The sequence below is a fragment of the Pelodiscus sinensis genome, chromosome 3 (assembly GCF_049634645.1).
Source record: "Pelodiscus sinensis isolate JC-2024 chromosome 3, ASM4963464v1, whole genome shotgun sequence".
NCBI lineage: Eukaryota > Metazoa > Chordata > Testudines > Trionychidae > Pelodiscus > Pelodiscus sinensis.
The window spans coordinates 5,676,577-5,692,202 of record NC_134713.1 but is presented as its reverse complement, the minus strand read 5'-3'; the positions used below and the strand labels follow the sequence as shown (position 1 = coordinate 5,692,202).

General features: G+C 54.3%; 1 protein-coding gene across 2 annotated transcripts in view; it reads left to right on the top strand.

Annotated features, from left to right (window-relative positions):
- Positions 1-13,860: 13,860 nt before the first annotated feature.
- The window catches only part of ZNF395 (zinc finger protein 395), a 56,319-nt gene continuing 54,553 nt past the window's right edge, over positions 13,861-15,626 (top strand). The window contains exon 1 of one of the 2 annotated variants that reach the window (XM_075923287.1): positions 13,861-14,345. The gene's annotated coding sequence lies outside the window, so the exon portion shown is untranslated. The remainder of the gene's footprint in view (positions 14,346-15,626) is intronic. The other variant, XM_006116720.4, reaches the window with a different exon arrangement.

The window sequence follows — 15,626 nt, the reverse complement described above, 5'->3', positions numbered from 1 at the left end:
TAATCCAGGACTAATAGGTATGCCCTTTTGGAAGTGTGCGAGACACCACAGAGGTCACTATTGTGAGTCCAGTTCCCCCAAAATGTGAGACTGGCTTGCCTTACAAATAATGAGATTCTGTAAAAATAGGCCTTTTTTTTCATTTGTCGTCTGTTTTTTGAGCCTTTAGGTCTCACTCATTTCATGCTTTTCAAGCTTTCCTCTACAATCGCGAGGGCTAGAAACTTACTTTAAAAAAACAATGAAAGTTGAGCTTCTCAAATCACATGCCTTCAAGAGCTCGAACTGCAAGAAAACATCAAATACAACAAGACTGATGATAAAACATCACAAGAGTTGATTCAAATCCAAACTTTCCCAGTCTGGTGGTAGTGATCTTCATTTGGTTTGGCCCATTATAGCGGTAGGGACCTGAAGCAAAATCTGCATGCACATTTATCTGTATTGTGAGGGTGTTTGGGTCTGATGGCTTAGCTCAGATTCAGCTCTATTAAAACTTAAATAAATTATATTAATGGATTCAAAATGCTAGTTAAGCCATTTGTTGTGACTTGGTATGCCTAGAAACAAAGCATCCGTTGAGGTTGATGGACAGATGCCAAAGTGAAATGTCATGCAGGACACAAGGAGCCACCTGTATTCAATCAGAAAACATTGTTAAATGCACACTAACGTGCAACATGAATTGAAGTCACCTTAGGCTGTGATTAAACACAATTCTGTTGACCTGTGGCATTATGTGTGGCATTTTATTACATGAGGCATTTCTTTCTCCATTGCTTTTCGGTCTGTATCTCTTTTAAAGTGTGGCAAAATTAATAAAGGTTTGGGTACATGTCTTGCCTTGCATATATATCACTACTGGAAAAGTTATAATGAGGAACAATTCTGACTAGAGATACCAGATTCTTTTGAATATGGCTACGTCTACACTGGCAGCTTCTTGTACAAGAACTCTTTTGTGGAAGAGTTCTTGTGCAAAAACTCTTCCACAAGAGAGTGTCTACACTGGCATGTGCTTTTGTGCAAGAGCATCGATGGCAGTGTAGACGCTCTCTTCCGCAAGAAAGCCCTGATGGCCATTTTAACCATAGGGGCTTCTTGCGTAAGAAATGAATGTTGCCTGTCTACACTGGCCTCTTCTGGAAGAGCTCTTGCACAAGTGGGCTTCTTCCTGAGATGGAGCGTCAGAGTTCTCGTGCAAGAAGCCCTGATTTTCTACAGTACAACGTCAGCTTACCTGTGCAAGAATGCGCAGCCAGTGTAGACAGGCGGCATGTTTTTGCACAAGAGTGGCCCTTTTCACACAAGAACGTGCCAGTGTAGACACAGCCATAGTGTAAAATAAGGTAAAGCTACTACATAAATGTTAGAAGTAAGTTATTATCATACGGCAGCTTTCTAGTCTGCTAAATGAATTGTTGATTCGCAGTCCAAGTTTTAGCAGATTAAAGGTCATGCATTAATAAAAAAAAAACCACGCATTTGGCACTGTCACCCTTGCTGCCAGTCTTAGCAGAGATGCTAAAATGTGATGGGAGAATAAAGTCGCATCTGATAAAGTTGTGTCCTTTTCGTTTGCGGTGCAGTTACACTGGAAGAATGATGAGAATGAGAGAATTTCACTGCTTCTGCCATATCTGATCTGTGGACAGAAAAATTCCCAGACTGCCAAGGTGGGACCTTTCTTTAGCTTTCGCTATATTCACCATCATAAATTTGTACACATTTTAGCCACACCTATTTTGAGTTCTTAGATCTGTATTTTATATGAATGCCCTGAGTATTATTTGTGTGTGTGCTCGCACTCAGGATTCAGCACTTAGCCAGCTTGCTTAGTGTGCCATCTAACTTTAGCTTAAAATCAGTCTGAGAACAAAACAAGCATGAATCAAACCAGAAAAAACAACGATTTTCCCATTTGCTGTATAGTAAGGCTAGGACTTTAGGGCGGGAGAGAATAGAAAAATAGAGAAAACAATGTCCTGTTGGAAGATATTTCTGCCCCCAGAGAGGAATTTTGGTAGAGTGGGGTATATATATTATCAGCATGCGTCGTCGTACTCATTTATTATCTTGAGCTGATAGTCATTACTGGTTTTTAGCCATGTTTAAAGCAAAGTAGCAAAACTCCTTGTGAATAGGAAATATTTGCATAGGCTACACCATGGTAAGCACTGTGGGCGCTTTATGGTCTTTTTAGGGTGCTCTGTTTATGAGTTAACTGAGCACTAATTGTATGCAAGAAAATGTTTCTTTCTTTAAAAGGAAAAATAAAAAAACAGACACTCCCACAACTTCACTGAACTTTTCCCCTTTTAACAGAATACAAACAAACAGTGTCCCCCAGGGCTAGTTTGAGGCCGGACTAGAAGGGTTGCTGCCCTTCCTGAATTCTGCAGGATTGTCCAAATTTCAACAGTGGCCACACATCGTGCCAGCATTTTTCACGTTTTCAAGCAGTGTTGCAAGCTGACACCCTGCAATGCCCTTCCGGGGTTCATGCTCCTGACCCAGGGGCATTGAAGAGGGGAAATTTCACCCTGCAGTACCACTGGGGGAAGGGAGGGAGGAAGCAGGGAGCTTGTGCTTTGCTGTCTCTTAGGGGGGAATGGAGTGGCGGGTGTGTGGGGGGGGGGGGCAGGGGAGAGGTGATAGTCATGTCCTTCACAGTGAGAGTGCTGTGTGTGAAATAGAGCTGTAATAGTGTAGTTGATTAACTGATAAGCAAAAGCTTTATAGGTTAATGTTATGGACTACATGCATTTCCCCCCACACCACACCATTACATTTTTTAGCAGGCTGGCCAGCAGCCTGGCTCAGTCCTGGCTTGCACCAGGTCGAGAACCTACCCTTGCGGAGGCTCTGCATTTAAAGTGTACTAGGAGCCAGGTGGACTGGCTCAGGTCCGTCTTGCACCGGGTCTGGGAGTTCAGATCCCCCCTTGGACAGGGGCTGCTGCTACTCCTGTATCAGAGGCAGCCATGTGGGGTGACAGGCAGCTGGTCTGTGAGAGAAGATGGTGTTTTAATTGGCTCTCCCCATGGACCAGCTCCCACCTGGCATCCCACGCGGCTGCTTCTGATACAGAGGCAGCAGCGCAGAGGGGCAGGTGCTCCTTGGGAGCGTGGCCGGAGTGCGCTGGCTGCCAGCCCCACCGCCGGGGACTACAGAATAGTCGAGTAACAGATAAGTATTCATGAGGTTCCGATATTTAACATCCCTCATGTGAAGTGGAGGGAAATTGTGCCTACAGTGTGTGTGGGGGGGGGGGGGGGGGAGAAGCTCTTGTGCCTCAGGAAGACAATGTTGTGGGGGTGGGGAGAAGGGGACCAAGCCCTGTGGTGGACTTTCTATGCTCCTTGGAGGGTCATGTGTGTTGAGGGGCCATGCTCTGCAGAGTCGGGGTCCCATGTCCCTCTGAGGAGTGCTGTGCAGTGGAGGGATTCTTGCCCTGCAATGAGGTATCCATGTCCGTTAGGATGGTGATATGGGGGAAGGGACCCACACCCTGCAGTGTTGGGGGGCCCATTCCCCTCCAGGGCTGCTGACGTGAGGAGTGAGGTGCACATTCTGCAATTGTCAGGGTCCAAGCACCTAGGGATGATGTGGGGGGAGAGACCCACACTCTCCATTCTCCTCCAGGGGTGCTTCTGTAAGGGAAAGGCCCACACCCTACTGTGTCGGCAGGGGGGAGGGGAATGACCCTCGACGGGTGATACAGGGGAAGGTGCCATTTGCTGCAGTATCAGGGGGCCATGCGGTTAGGGAATGCTGTGGTGGGAGTGGGGGGGGGGGCAAGGAAAGGGGTGTTGCTGTGGGCGAGGGGCCCACAACCTGCAGAATCGGGGGGGAGCATGTCTGGGGGTTATAGCTCTGGGAGGTCATGCCTGGAGGGTGCTGCTGAAGGCAGAGGGGTCCATGCCCTGCAGCATTGGGGGGTCATGTCTGGGGGTGTGCCGATCTGGGGTGTCATGCCTGGGAGAGGGGGCTGTTGCGGGGGGCTGTTGTGGGGGGAGAGGCTCACGCCCTGTAGCGTTGGGGGAGGCGCCGTACGGGGGGGGGCTGTTGCGGGGGGAGGGGCTCACGCCCTGTAGCGTTGGGGGAGGCACTATGCGGGGAGGGGCTGTTGCGGGGGGAGGAGCTCACACCCTGTAGCGTTGGGGGAGGCGCTGTCCGGGGGGGGCTGTTGCGGGGGGCAGGGCTCACGCCCTGTAGTGCTGGGGGAGGCACTGTAAGGGGGGGGGGGCTGTTGCGGGGGGAGGGGCTCACGCCCTGTAGCGTTGCAGGAGGAGCTGTGGGGGGGGGGCTATTATGGGGGGAGGGGCTCACGCCCTGTAGCGTTCGGAGAGGCACTGTGCGGGGGGGGGCTGTTGTGGGGGGAGGGGCTCATGCCCTGTAGCGTTGGGGGAGGCGCTGTGCGGGGGGGGGCTGTTGCGGGGGGAGGGGCTCATGCCCTGTAGCGTTCGGGGAGGCACTGTGCGGGGGGGGGCTGTTGTGGGGGGAGGGGCTCATGCCCTGTAGCGTTGGGGGAGGCACTGTGCGGGGGGGGCTGGTGCAAGGGGCGGGGCTCATGCCCTGTAGCGTTCGGGGAGGCACTGTGCGGGGGGGGGGGGCTGTTGTGGGGGGAGGGGCTCATGCCCTGTAGCGTTCGGGGAGGCACTGTGCGGAAGGGGGGCTGTTGTGGGGGGAGGGGCTCACGCCCTGTAGCGTTCAGGGAGGCACCGTGCGGGGGGGGGGCTGTTGCGGGGGAAGGGGCTCACGCCCTGTAGCGTTCGGGGAGGCACTGTGCGGAGGGGGGCTGTTGTGGGGGGAGGGGCTCATGCCCTGTAGCGTTCGGGGAGGCACTGTGTGGAGGGGGGGCTGTTGTGGGGGGAGGGGCTCACGCCCTGTAGCGTTCAGGGAGGCACCGTGCGGGGGGGGGGCTGTTGTGGGGGGAGGGACTCATGCCCTGTAGCGTTCGGGGAGGCACTGTGCGGGGGGGGGCTGTTGCGGGGGAAGGGGCTCACGCCCTGTAGCGTTCGGGGAGGCACCGTGCGGGGGGGGGGGCTGTTGTGGGGGGAGGGACTCATGCCCTGTAGCGTTCGGAGAGGCACTGTGCGGGGGGGGGGGCTGTTGTTGGGGGAGGGGCTCATGCCCTGTAGCGTTGGGGGAGGCGCTGTGCGGGGGGGGGGGCTGGTGTGGGGGGAGGGGCTCATGCCCTGTAGCGTTGGGGGAGGCGCTGTGCGGGGGGGGGGGGCTGTTGTGGGGGGAGGGGCTCATGCCCTGTAGCGTTCGGGGAGGCACTGTGCGGGGGGGGGGCTGTTGTGGGGGGAGGGACTCATGCCCTGTAGCGTTCGGAGAGGCACTGTGCGGGGGGGGGGGGGGGGCTGTTGTGGGGGGAGGGGCTCATGCCCTGTAGCGTTCGGGGAGGCACTGTGCGGAGGGGGGGCTGTTGTGGGGGGAGGGGCTCACGCCCTGTAGCGTTCAGGGAGGCACCGTGCGGGGGGGGGGGCTGTTGTGGGGGGAGGGACTCATGCCCTGTAGCGTTCGGGGAGGCACTGTGCGGGGGGGGGCTGTTGCGGGGGAAGGGGCTCACGCCCTGTAGCGTTCGGGGAGGCACCGTGCGGGGGGGGGGCTGTTGTGGGGGGAGGGACTCATGCCCTGTAGCGTTCGGAGAGGCACTGTGCGGGGGGGGGGGGCTGTTGTGGGGGGAGGGGCTCATGCCCTGTAGCGTTGGGGGAGGCGCTGTGCGGGGGGGGGGCTGGTGTGGGGGGAGGGGCTCATGCCCTGTAGCGTTGGGGGAGGCGCTGTGCGGGGGGGGGGGGCTGTTGTGGGGGGAGGGGCTCATGCCCTGTAGCGTTGGGGGAGGCACTGTGCGGGGGGGGCTGTTGCGGGGGGAGGGGCTCATGCCCTGTAGCGTTCGGGGAGGCGCTGTGCGGGGGGGGGGGCTGTTGTGGGGGGAGGGGCTCATGCGCTGTAGCGTTGGGGGAGGCACTGTGCGGGGGGGGCTGTTGTGGGGGGAGGGGCTCATGCCCTGTAGCGTTCGGGGAGGCACTGTGCGGGGGGGGGCTGTTGTGGGGGGAGGGGCTCATGCCCTGTAGCGTTGGGGGAGGCGCTGTGCGGGGGGGGGGGCTGTTGTGGGGGGAGGGGCTCATGCCCTGTAGCGTTCGGGGAGGCACTGTGCGGGGGGGGCTGTTGCGGGGGGAGGGGCTCATGCCCTGTAGCGTTCGGGGAGGCGCTGTGCGGGGGGGGGGCTGTTGTGGGGGGAGGGGCTCATGCCCTGTAGCGTTGGGGGAGGCACTGTGCGGGGGGGGGCTGTTGTGGGGGGAGGGGCTCATGCCCTGTAGCGTTGGGGGAGGCACTGTGCGGGGGGGGAGCTGTTGTGGGGGGAGGGGCTCATGCCCTGTAGCGTTGGGGGAGGCGCTGTGCGGGGGGGGGGGCGCTGTTGCGGGGGGAGGGGCTCACGCCCTACAGCGGAGGGGACGGGGGAGAAGGGGTGCGCTATTGTTGGGGGAGGGGCCATGCCTGGGGGCTGTCGTGGGGGGAGGGGCCCACGCCCTACAGCGTGGGGGGCGGGGCCATGCCTGAGGGAGATGGGGAGGGCAAAAAACGGCCGCACCGCGCGCAGCTGGCAGAGAGGCCCCGCCCCCGGGCGCGGAGCTGACGTAGGCTGCGCTGCGATGGGGGAGGGCCGCCGCCAGCGCCTCGGAAGCCGGCGAAATGGGGCACTGGGCGGGGCCGCAAGCGCTCGGGGGGTGGCGGCTTTGACTGGCTGTGTGCGGCTGTCCCGCCTGCTCGATCCCGGGCTCTGATTGGCTGCTTCCGCTTCCCTTTCCCTCAGGTCTCCGCTCCTGGCGCTGATTGGCCACTCGCTCCCTCGTGCCGACCCTCCTCCCCCCCCCCTTTTTTTTTAACCCGGCGCGAACGTGCGGCCGGGCTGTTCTGGGGCCTGGGGGAGGGTGCGCGCGCTGCTTCCGCGTGGGGATCTGCACGTAGTCAGCCCGGGGGGGGAGGGGCCTTTCGGGGAGCAGCCCCAGCTGGCGGGAGGCGGGCGCGGGGGCCTCCTTCCCCATAGACCGGGGGGAGGGGCCTGAAGTCACCTTCCCCCATAGACCGGGGGGGCTGGACGCTACTTCCCCATAGAGCGGGGGTGGATCCTACTTCCCCATAGGAACCGTGGAGGGGGGGGGGGACTTGGGCTCTCCCCCCGGTTCTGGGGGGGTGGATCCTATTTCCCCATAGGAACCCTGTGGGGGGGGGGATTTGGGCTCTCCCCCCAGTTCTGGGGGGGTGGATCCTACTTCCCCATAGGAACCCCGTGGGGGGGGATTTGGGCTCTCCCCCCAGTTCTGGGGGTGTGTGGATCCTATTTCCCCATAGGAACCCCGTGGGGGGGGATTTGGGCTCTCCCCCCAGTTCTGGGGGGGTGGATCCTACTTCCCCATAGGAACCCCGTGGGGGGGGGATTTGGGCTCTCCCCCCAGTTCTGGGGGGGTGGATCCTACTTCCCCATAGGAACCCCGTGGGGGGGGGGGATTTGGGCTCTCCCCCCAGTTCTGGGGGTGTGTGGATCCTATTTCCCCATAGGAACCCCGTGGGGGGGGGATTTGGGCTCTCCCCCCAGTTCTGGGGGTGTGTGGATCCTATTTCCCCATAGGAACCCTGTGGGGGGGGATTTGGGCTCTCCCCCCAGTTCTGGGGGGGTGGATCCTATTTCCCCATAGGAACCCTGTGGGGGGGGGGATTTGGGCTCTCCCCCCAGTTCTGGGGGTGTGGATCCTATTTCCCCATAGGAACCCTGTGGGGGGGGGGGATTTGGGCTCTCCCCCCAGTTCTGGGGGGGTGGATCCTACTTCCACATAGGAACTGGGAGGGGGACTGGAGACACCCTCATAGAAGTGAGGGTGGGGGTTGGAGCTGTCTTCCCCATAGGAGGTATGGGGGGAGGGACTGGTGCCCCCTTCCCCATAAGACCTAGGGTGGAGGAGAGCCTGGAGCTGCCTTAGCACAGGAATTGGGCCCTGTGTATGGGAGCTGCACATGCTGCCATATGGCTCTGAACTTCACAGCGCCTAGGTGCTAAACTGCCCTGGAGCACACAAGAATGAGTGTCTCCTTGACATGCACACACTGGGGAGAAACCCCGTCTTTGACGGAGGGAGAGATGTTAAATAGAAATAGTGGGCGCCCTTCCTCACTTGCCCACCATAGTCTCATTTTCAGAAGTGACTTAGATGCTTAAGAGCCTATTTCATGGAAAGTCAATGGGACTTTAGCTCTTAAGAGCCTGTCGCTTTTGAAAAGGGGACCTGGGTGCCTAACTCGTGTAGGAAAATCCAACCTCCCTTGATGACACTGGAGTTTAAAAATGTGTTAGTTAAAAAAGGCCGGGAGCATTACCCTGATTGCAGTGGGACTACTAATGGTACAAGGTACTATTACATGTGAAGGAAGGTATCACATTAGTCTCTAGCTGTATGTCCTTTAGGGCAGGGACATTCTGTTCATTATGTGTGTTTGCCCAGTGTCTAGTACAGGGGTGGGGAACTTCCAGCCTGGGGGCTGAATATGGCCCCCAGCTTGCCTAGCTTTGGCCCCCGAGGCTCAGGGCTCCTCCCCCAGCATCAGGAAGTTGGTGCTGATTCTCCAGCTCTATGGCCCCTCTGCAGGGCTGGAAAGCCAGCACCCTATCTCCCCTCCAGCCCCATCCTGCACCCTGCCATGTTCCCAGGCTACCACCCCCCAATACACTCCTGCACCCTCCCTCCCACCCAGACCCCACAATGCAAGCCTATTTCCTGGCAGCCCCCACCCACCCACTGAACCCCTCATTTTTGCCCTAACCCCAGAGCCTAGAGGGGCCCACAAAATCTACTAGCCCGGATCCTCCCTATGCTCTGGTGAGGGGAACATCTTTCTGCTTCTCAGTTGGGGGGGCTGCCATGTCAGGGAGGTGTTTTTATTTTTGCTTCTCATTTTTGTGCAGCCTCTGATTTTTCTGTGGGTCAGTGGCCCCTGACCCAAACAAGATTCCCCACCTCTGGTCTAGCATGATGGGGCCCTGATCCTGATTGGAGCTTCTAGAGGCGGTTGTAATAAAAATAATCATAAGAAGGATAAATTACTCTGAATGAGAAGTTCCTCCCTTCAGATGTGTGAGGCTTTGTGTTCTGATGTTAGGATATCATTAGATGTCACATCACAGTAATAAAAATAGTCTTGGAATAGGAACCATGCACGTGACCTGTCCTTGTTCAGACAACATATGCCTGTGGGTGATTTATTATTTATTTTTTTGTTATTAACGGGAACAAGGATCTTAGCTTATTCTCAGAGAAACTCACCTACTTTTTTCTGCATCCAGATTGCTTCAGTCCCACTTTATCTCTAGTATTGAATAATCTCATGGACACACTGGGTCAATTTAATCCCAGGAGTATTTATTATTTACTGTATTGCAGTAGTGTCTTGGGGCTCCAACTAAGACTAGCACTTCATGGTGCTAGATGCTGAACATAGTAAAACACGCTCTGCCATGAACAGTTTACAATATAAAGAGTCTAGACCAGGGCTACTCATTTTTGCTGAAACAGACTCACACATTTATTTGGGCATAAGCTATTGTAGGCTGGAGAAAAGCGTAAATATGTGTTAGTCTTTAAGGCTCCATAGGACTCCTCACTGTGTAGGCCAGTGAGTGGGCCACAGGATTGTTGCAACTAAGAGACTATGTCTACACTGGCGCGATCTTCTGCCAGAGCTATGCAAATGAGGCTAAGCGTGGAATATCGCTGAGCCTCATTTCCATATCTAATGAGTCGCCATTTTTGCAGGAGAGGCTCTTGCGCAAGAAGGAGCTGTCTACACTGCCCCTTTCGGCGCAAGAAAAACCATCTTGTGCAATGCCACTATTCCTGAAAATAATCAGCGTAACGGCATTGCGCAAGAGGGTTTCTCTTGCGCAAGAAGGGGCAGTGTAGACAGCTCCTTCTTGTGCAAGAGCCTCTTCTGCAAAAATGGTGGCTCATTAGATATGCAAATGAGGCTCAGGGATATTCAACGCTTAGCCTCATTTGCATAGCTCTGGTGCAAGATAGCACCCGTGTAGACATAGCCAGACAGTCTCCTAGAATAGGTTAGTCTAGTGGTCCCCAACCTTTCGGGGCTGCCTGGCGCCTGTGGGCAGGACTGCTCACGCGCCGGGTGTCCAGGGGCGAGGCTGCTCATGTGCTGCGCATCCGGGGCCGGCACCGCACATGTGCCGCGCGCCCGCGGTAGGGGCCGCCCATGCGCCACGCGCCCAGCACCTCACATATGTCGCACACCCAGGGTAGGGGCTGCCCATGCGCCATGCACCATGCGCCCGGCACCGGACATGTGCCACGGGCCTGGGGGCGGGGCCGCCCATGCGCCACGTGACCGGGGCCAGCACGGTGCATGTGCTGCGTGCCGGGGGCAGGGCAGGGCCAGCCCAGATCATTCAGCAGGCGTACATAAATGCCCCATGGGCACCACGTTGGGGACCACTGTCTTTCTAACTGCATTTCGGTACCTAGAATTGGCACAGGGTGTGCCAGTTGAATCACAGCAGTGCTTTGATTGGATGCAGAGACTCTCAATCAATGTTGTGTGCAATCAATCAGCATACAGCTCACTTCATGTGCCCTTGCTGTATGTGTGTCACTTTAGTAATATGGGTAGGAAAGAAACTAGTGGAATCTGGCAACCTGGTGTGTGGGTAATGGTAAACAAAATGTCTTGCAGGTCACACAGCACTGCGATGGGCCATAGGTTCCCCATCATAGGACTAGACAAAGGGTAAAAAAAGTAGGTGTTCTTCCCATTGGACAAATGCAAACTAAGGCAGAGATTAAGGCTTTGTATTGGTGTGACTAACTTGATTATAAATTGAACTAATTAAACGGGTACAAACCACTAACTCAGAAGCACTTAAACTGGTTTTTCATTGATTCCAAGGCTAAGAAGGTATTGCTGTCATCAAGTCTGATCTGCATAACAAGGCTAAAGAACCATAGAAAAGCATCAGTCTTGATATAAAAACTGCCAGGATGGAGAATCTGCCACAACCCTTGGTGTAAAGTTGTTTGAATTGTTAATTACCCTGACTGTTAAAAGTCATAAACTTGTTTTTTAAGTTTATCCTGTACAGACTAACTTGGCTACCCCCTGAATCAGTATTTTTTACATTCTGAATTTATCTAACTTCGGCTTCCTACCCCTTTCTCTATGAGATTGAAGAGCTTATCAAATATTTGTGTAGGTACTTATAAACTGTGATTAAATCAGCCCTTAACCTCTCTCTGTTAAACTAAATAGATTGAACTCCTTGGCTACGTCTACATTGGCCTGTCTACACTGGCCGCAAGTTCTTGCTCAAGAACACTGACATTCTAATGTAAGAAATCAGTGCTTCTTGCACAAGAACTCTGACACTCCCGCTCAGGGATAAGCCCTCTTGAGCAACTGTTCTTGCGCAAGAGACCAGTGTAGACAGACAACGTTAATTTCTTGCGCAACAAAGCCCGATGGCTAAAATGGCCATTGGAGCTTTCTTGCACAAGAGAACGTCTACACTGGCATGGATGCTTTTGCGCAAAAGCACATCTCTTGTGCAAAGGCACATGCCAGTGTAGACGCTCTCTTGCGCAAATATTTTAACGCAAAAACTCTTGCGTTAAAAGTATTTGCGCAAAATCTTGCCAATATAGGCGTAGCCCTTTAGTCTCAGAGGTGTTAGTGGTGTGTTTTCAAATCCTTTAATTATTCTTATGGCTCTTCTCTGAACCCTATCCAGTTTTTCAACATCCTTGAATTGTGAACATCAGAACTGAACACAATATTCCAGTAAGAGTTGCACCAGGCCAAAGACAGGTAAAATAACCTCTCTACTCCAACCTAAGAATCCCTTGATTATGCATCTCAGGATCAAATTAGCCCTTTTGGCCACAGCATTGCACTGAGAGCCCTTGTTCAGCTCATTTTCCACCACAACCCACAAATCTTTTTCAGAGTTACTGCTTCCCAAGATAGGGTCCTCTATTGTGTAAGTATGACTTATATTCTTTGTTCCTAGATGTATTTATTTACATTTAGCCATATTAAAACATATTGGTTGTTTGCACCCAGTTTACACAAATAATCCAGACCACACAGTATCAGTGACTTGTCCTCTCACTATTTACTTTGCCAATTTTTTGTGTCCTGTGCAAAATTTATCAGTGATGATTTTGGTTTTTTTCCATTGATAAAAATGTTAACTAGTGTAAGGCCAAGAATTGACCTCACTGGAAACACTCTGGCTGAGTGATGATTCAGTTATATTTCGAGACTGGTCAGTTAACTGAATTTTAATCCCTTTTTAATGTGCGCCATTTTAATTTTATGTCGTTTTAGTTTTTTAATCCAAATGCTGTACAGTACTAAGTCAAATGCATTACCAAAGTTTAAGCATATGTCTAAACCATCTAAGTTTAACCTTTGCTTAATTCTACCAAAACAAGCTAAATGTATTTAATCAGACTAATACAACTTTCTGATATAGGCAAGATCTGTACAATTTGCAAAAGGTCACATTGCAATTCTGACAATTGAACAATCTCTTCTGAGCCCCAGTCCAGTGCCTTCACCAAAAAGCCATCTTTGCTCTCTGATTTATATGAAGGGAATTATTTATTGGATGAGTTTGTCCAGTTAAATTCAAATTGCATTAAAGATGTAAGAAAACAGCATCTAGCGTCCCAGATAATGGGACAGGAAAAGATCTAAATTACAAATTGAAACTCTCCTCAATTGATTTAAGAAGGGACAGAAATGGGGGGGACGACACAAAATGGGGGGGGACAAAGCCCTGGCCGGGTTGATTTAGTTGGAATTGGTCCTGCCTAGAGCAGGGGGCTGGACTTGATGACCTTTTGAGGTCTCTTCCAGTTCTATGATTCTATGAAAAAAATCCTATAACAGAAGGAAGTTAAATTACAGAGTGGCCACAGAGATCTTAAATGTTTCCTATGTCTTCTTTCTCATTAACGCAGCTGGGCAACCTGTGGCAGACAACAATCCCAGGCTTGCCCTGTATATTGATTTGGAGTAGCACAGGGCCAAGTGGATGTGGGTTTCAGCATTCCAGACCCCATCTGGATCCAAGTGGTGTGGAGCCAGTAGAAAGTCTGAGTCCTGCAATATAATGTTTGTGTTCTATCTTGGTCCAAGGCAGAGCATGGCAAGCTCGGATCTGTGATATTTGTTGGTGAGCTGCCCAAGTATTAAAGACAAGAGTTATTGCAGCAAGTACTCTCAGTTTATGTTAATTAGGTGCTGTCTTCAGCATCTGGCAGGATGCCAACCTGTCCCCCTTGGTTAAGCAAATTCTGGACACTTTCCCTTAAAAAAGAGAGACATTCCAGCCAGTACAGCATAGGAAGCAACAAAATGTATCAAGTGGCTTGCCAAATGCCACGCCTTCCCTGTCTCCCCCCACCCTCGGAGCCAGAAGCGTTTGGGTAAACAGTGATATTCCTGCACGTTTCAGAGCCACATGGTGCTTTGCAGCATGCGCAAGACGTGTGTGCAGGAGAGCCAGAGAGGGGTCTTTCGGGGAGCTAACAAGGCTGGCTTAGGCGCTGCAAGCCGACAGAGCCATTGGGGTGGAAACTGGACTCTCCCAGCTCAGCTCCCCAGGGAGTGTGTGGAGAAATGTAGCCGAGACGTTCCGCCCCCTCTAGTCCTGTCCCCGGATTCCAGGGGGGGAGAAATTGGACAGTGAAGCGTTCCCGGGCTTCCTGCCAGATCCCACTGGACTAGCAGGGAAAACCACGGAGGCGGGGGTGGAGGGGTGGCCGCCCCCTTGACTCTCCCTGCTGGGAGCAGAGTGGGTGGGGTAAATCGGGCTCCGAGCGGCTCGCCTCTGCCCTGCTCTGCGAGCGGCTGGCTGGCTGGCTTCAGGCTGTCGCTGGATGTAGGACGGGAGGGGGGAGGATCGCTGGGGGACCCCCCCGGCTGCCGGGCGCGCACCCCCAAAAGCAGAGGCTGCCACGGCTCGTGTGTAGGGCCCCTGCCCGAAGGGGGCCGCAGCACGGGAAAGCCCCAGCCCCGCGCTGTTTATTTTTTGCTGGCTGCGGCGGGGGGGGCGTGTATTTAAAGGCAGCCGGGCAGCCAATGCGCGGGAAGGGGCTGAGCATGTGGGCAGCTTGTTTACACCAGATCTTCCCGAGGAGCTTTAACCCGGCCGGCAGCGGGCGAGCGGCAAAGCGCGGCGCCGGGACCACGTGCGGGTGTCTCCTGGACGGCCGGCCCGAGGGATGGGCGCCGGAGCGCGGGGCCGTTCCTAGAGGGCGCGCAGCGAGGTAAAGAACGGGGCGCAGGGAGCTATGGAAGAAGAGGGGAAGGCATCTCCCAGCCGGGAGGGGAAGATGCCCACGTATCCCAGCTTAGCCTTGCCCCAAATGGCCGTAAGCCTAGAACTACCCCTGCTCTGGTGGAGGCTGCTGGTCCCACTGGGCAGCTACAGGCCACCAATAAGCCCCCCACCCGTGGTCTCAGTGGGGCAGCTTTTCTGTTGAAAAAGGGAGGGCCAGGAGGTGTAGCTTGGTCTCTGTAATTTTGTGTTGGGGGGAGGAGCTGACCTTTGGCCAGTCCTGGCCTGGGTCAGGACATAGACATCTTGGAAGGGAGCAATGCTGGTACCCTAAGCAGCCCATCCATTGGACCCCGGAGAGGGGTGGGTGCAGGAGGACTGCAAGACAGGGAGGCATAGCTGCAGCCTCAGGACGCGGCAGCCAGGCCTCTGGCCAGAGAGAAGCAGCCCTTTCCTAAAGAAGGGGACAGCACCTCTTTTCTCTGGCTGGTGGCACAGTTGCCACTGCTCCTTCTGAGTCCTCTGGTCTGCAGCCTCTTGCCACACACCACTGCCTGGTGAGTGATGGCTGGGCACAGCTTGCAGGGTGGGCAGGTGGGTCTAGGTGGTGGCAGCAGAAGCTGGTACTGACCCACCGGCCAGCCAAGGGATTTTGGGGTGCCCCAAATGTTGTGGTGCCCTATAGAGTTGTGTGGTGTGCATGTCCATAGGGACAGCTGTGGAAGACAGGAGGGTGAATTGTCTTGGTTTCCCTCTCCTGTAGAGGCAAGTCACAGGTGGCTTGTTTGCCCTTCAGGGTATTTGAGAGTAATCATTACGGGAAATACACAAGGGTGCTGGAACAATTTTTATAGAAGGGGTACTGAGAATCAGCGAACCAAATGGTAAAACTTGTACGTGATGGAAACCACATCAAGGTGGGAGGAAAGGGGGTGCAGCAACATAACCTGCACCCCTAATTTCACCACTTGTGGGAATAAGGACGCAGCATCAACTCTGTTTTTCTAAGGAAAACTGTTGGGCTTTGACTGCTCCTGAGTGCAAGGGACATTGCTTGTCCTTCTGCGCATCTATGTTAGTACTCTGGCTAAGGACTGTCTATACTTGTATGGCTTGCCCTGCCAATCAAACATTAAGATTGGTTTGCATTGTGGAGCTACACGTCTGTGTGGCAAATTACGTTTGCAAGCTCACAGACGAGACTGCATATACCTGTGATGGGTACAGCCATGTATATGCACGCTTAAGTATGCAGCCCCTGCTGTACTGG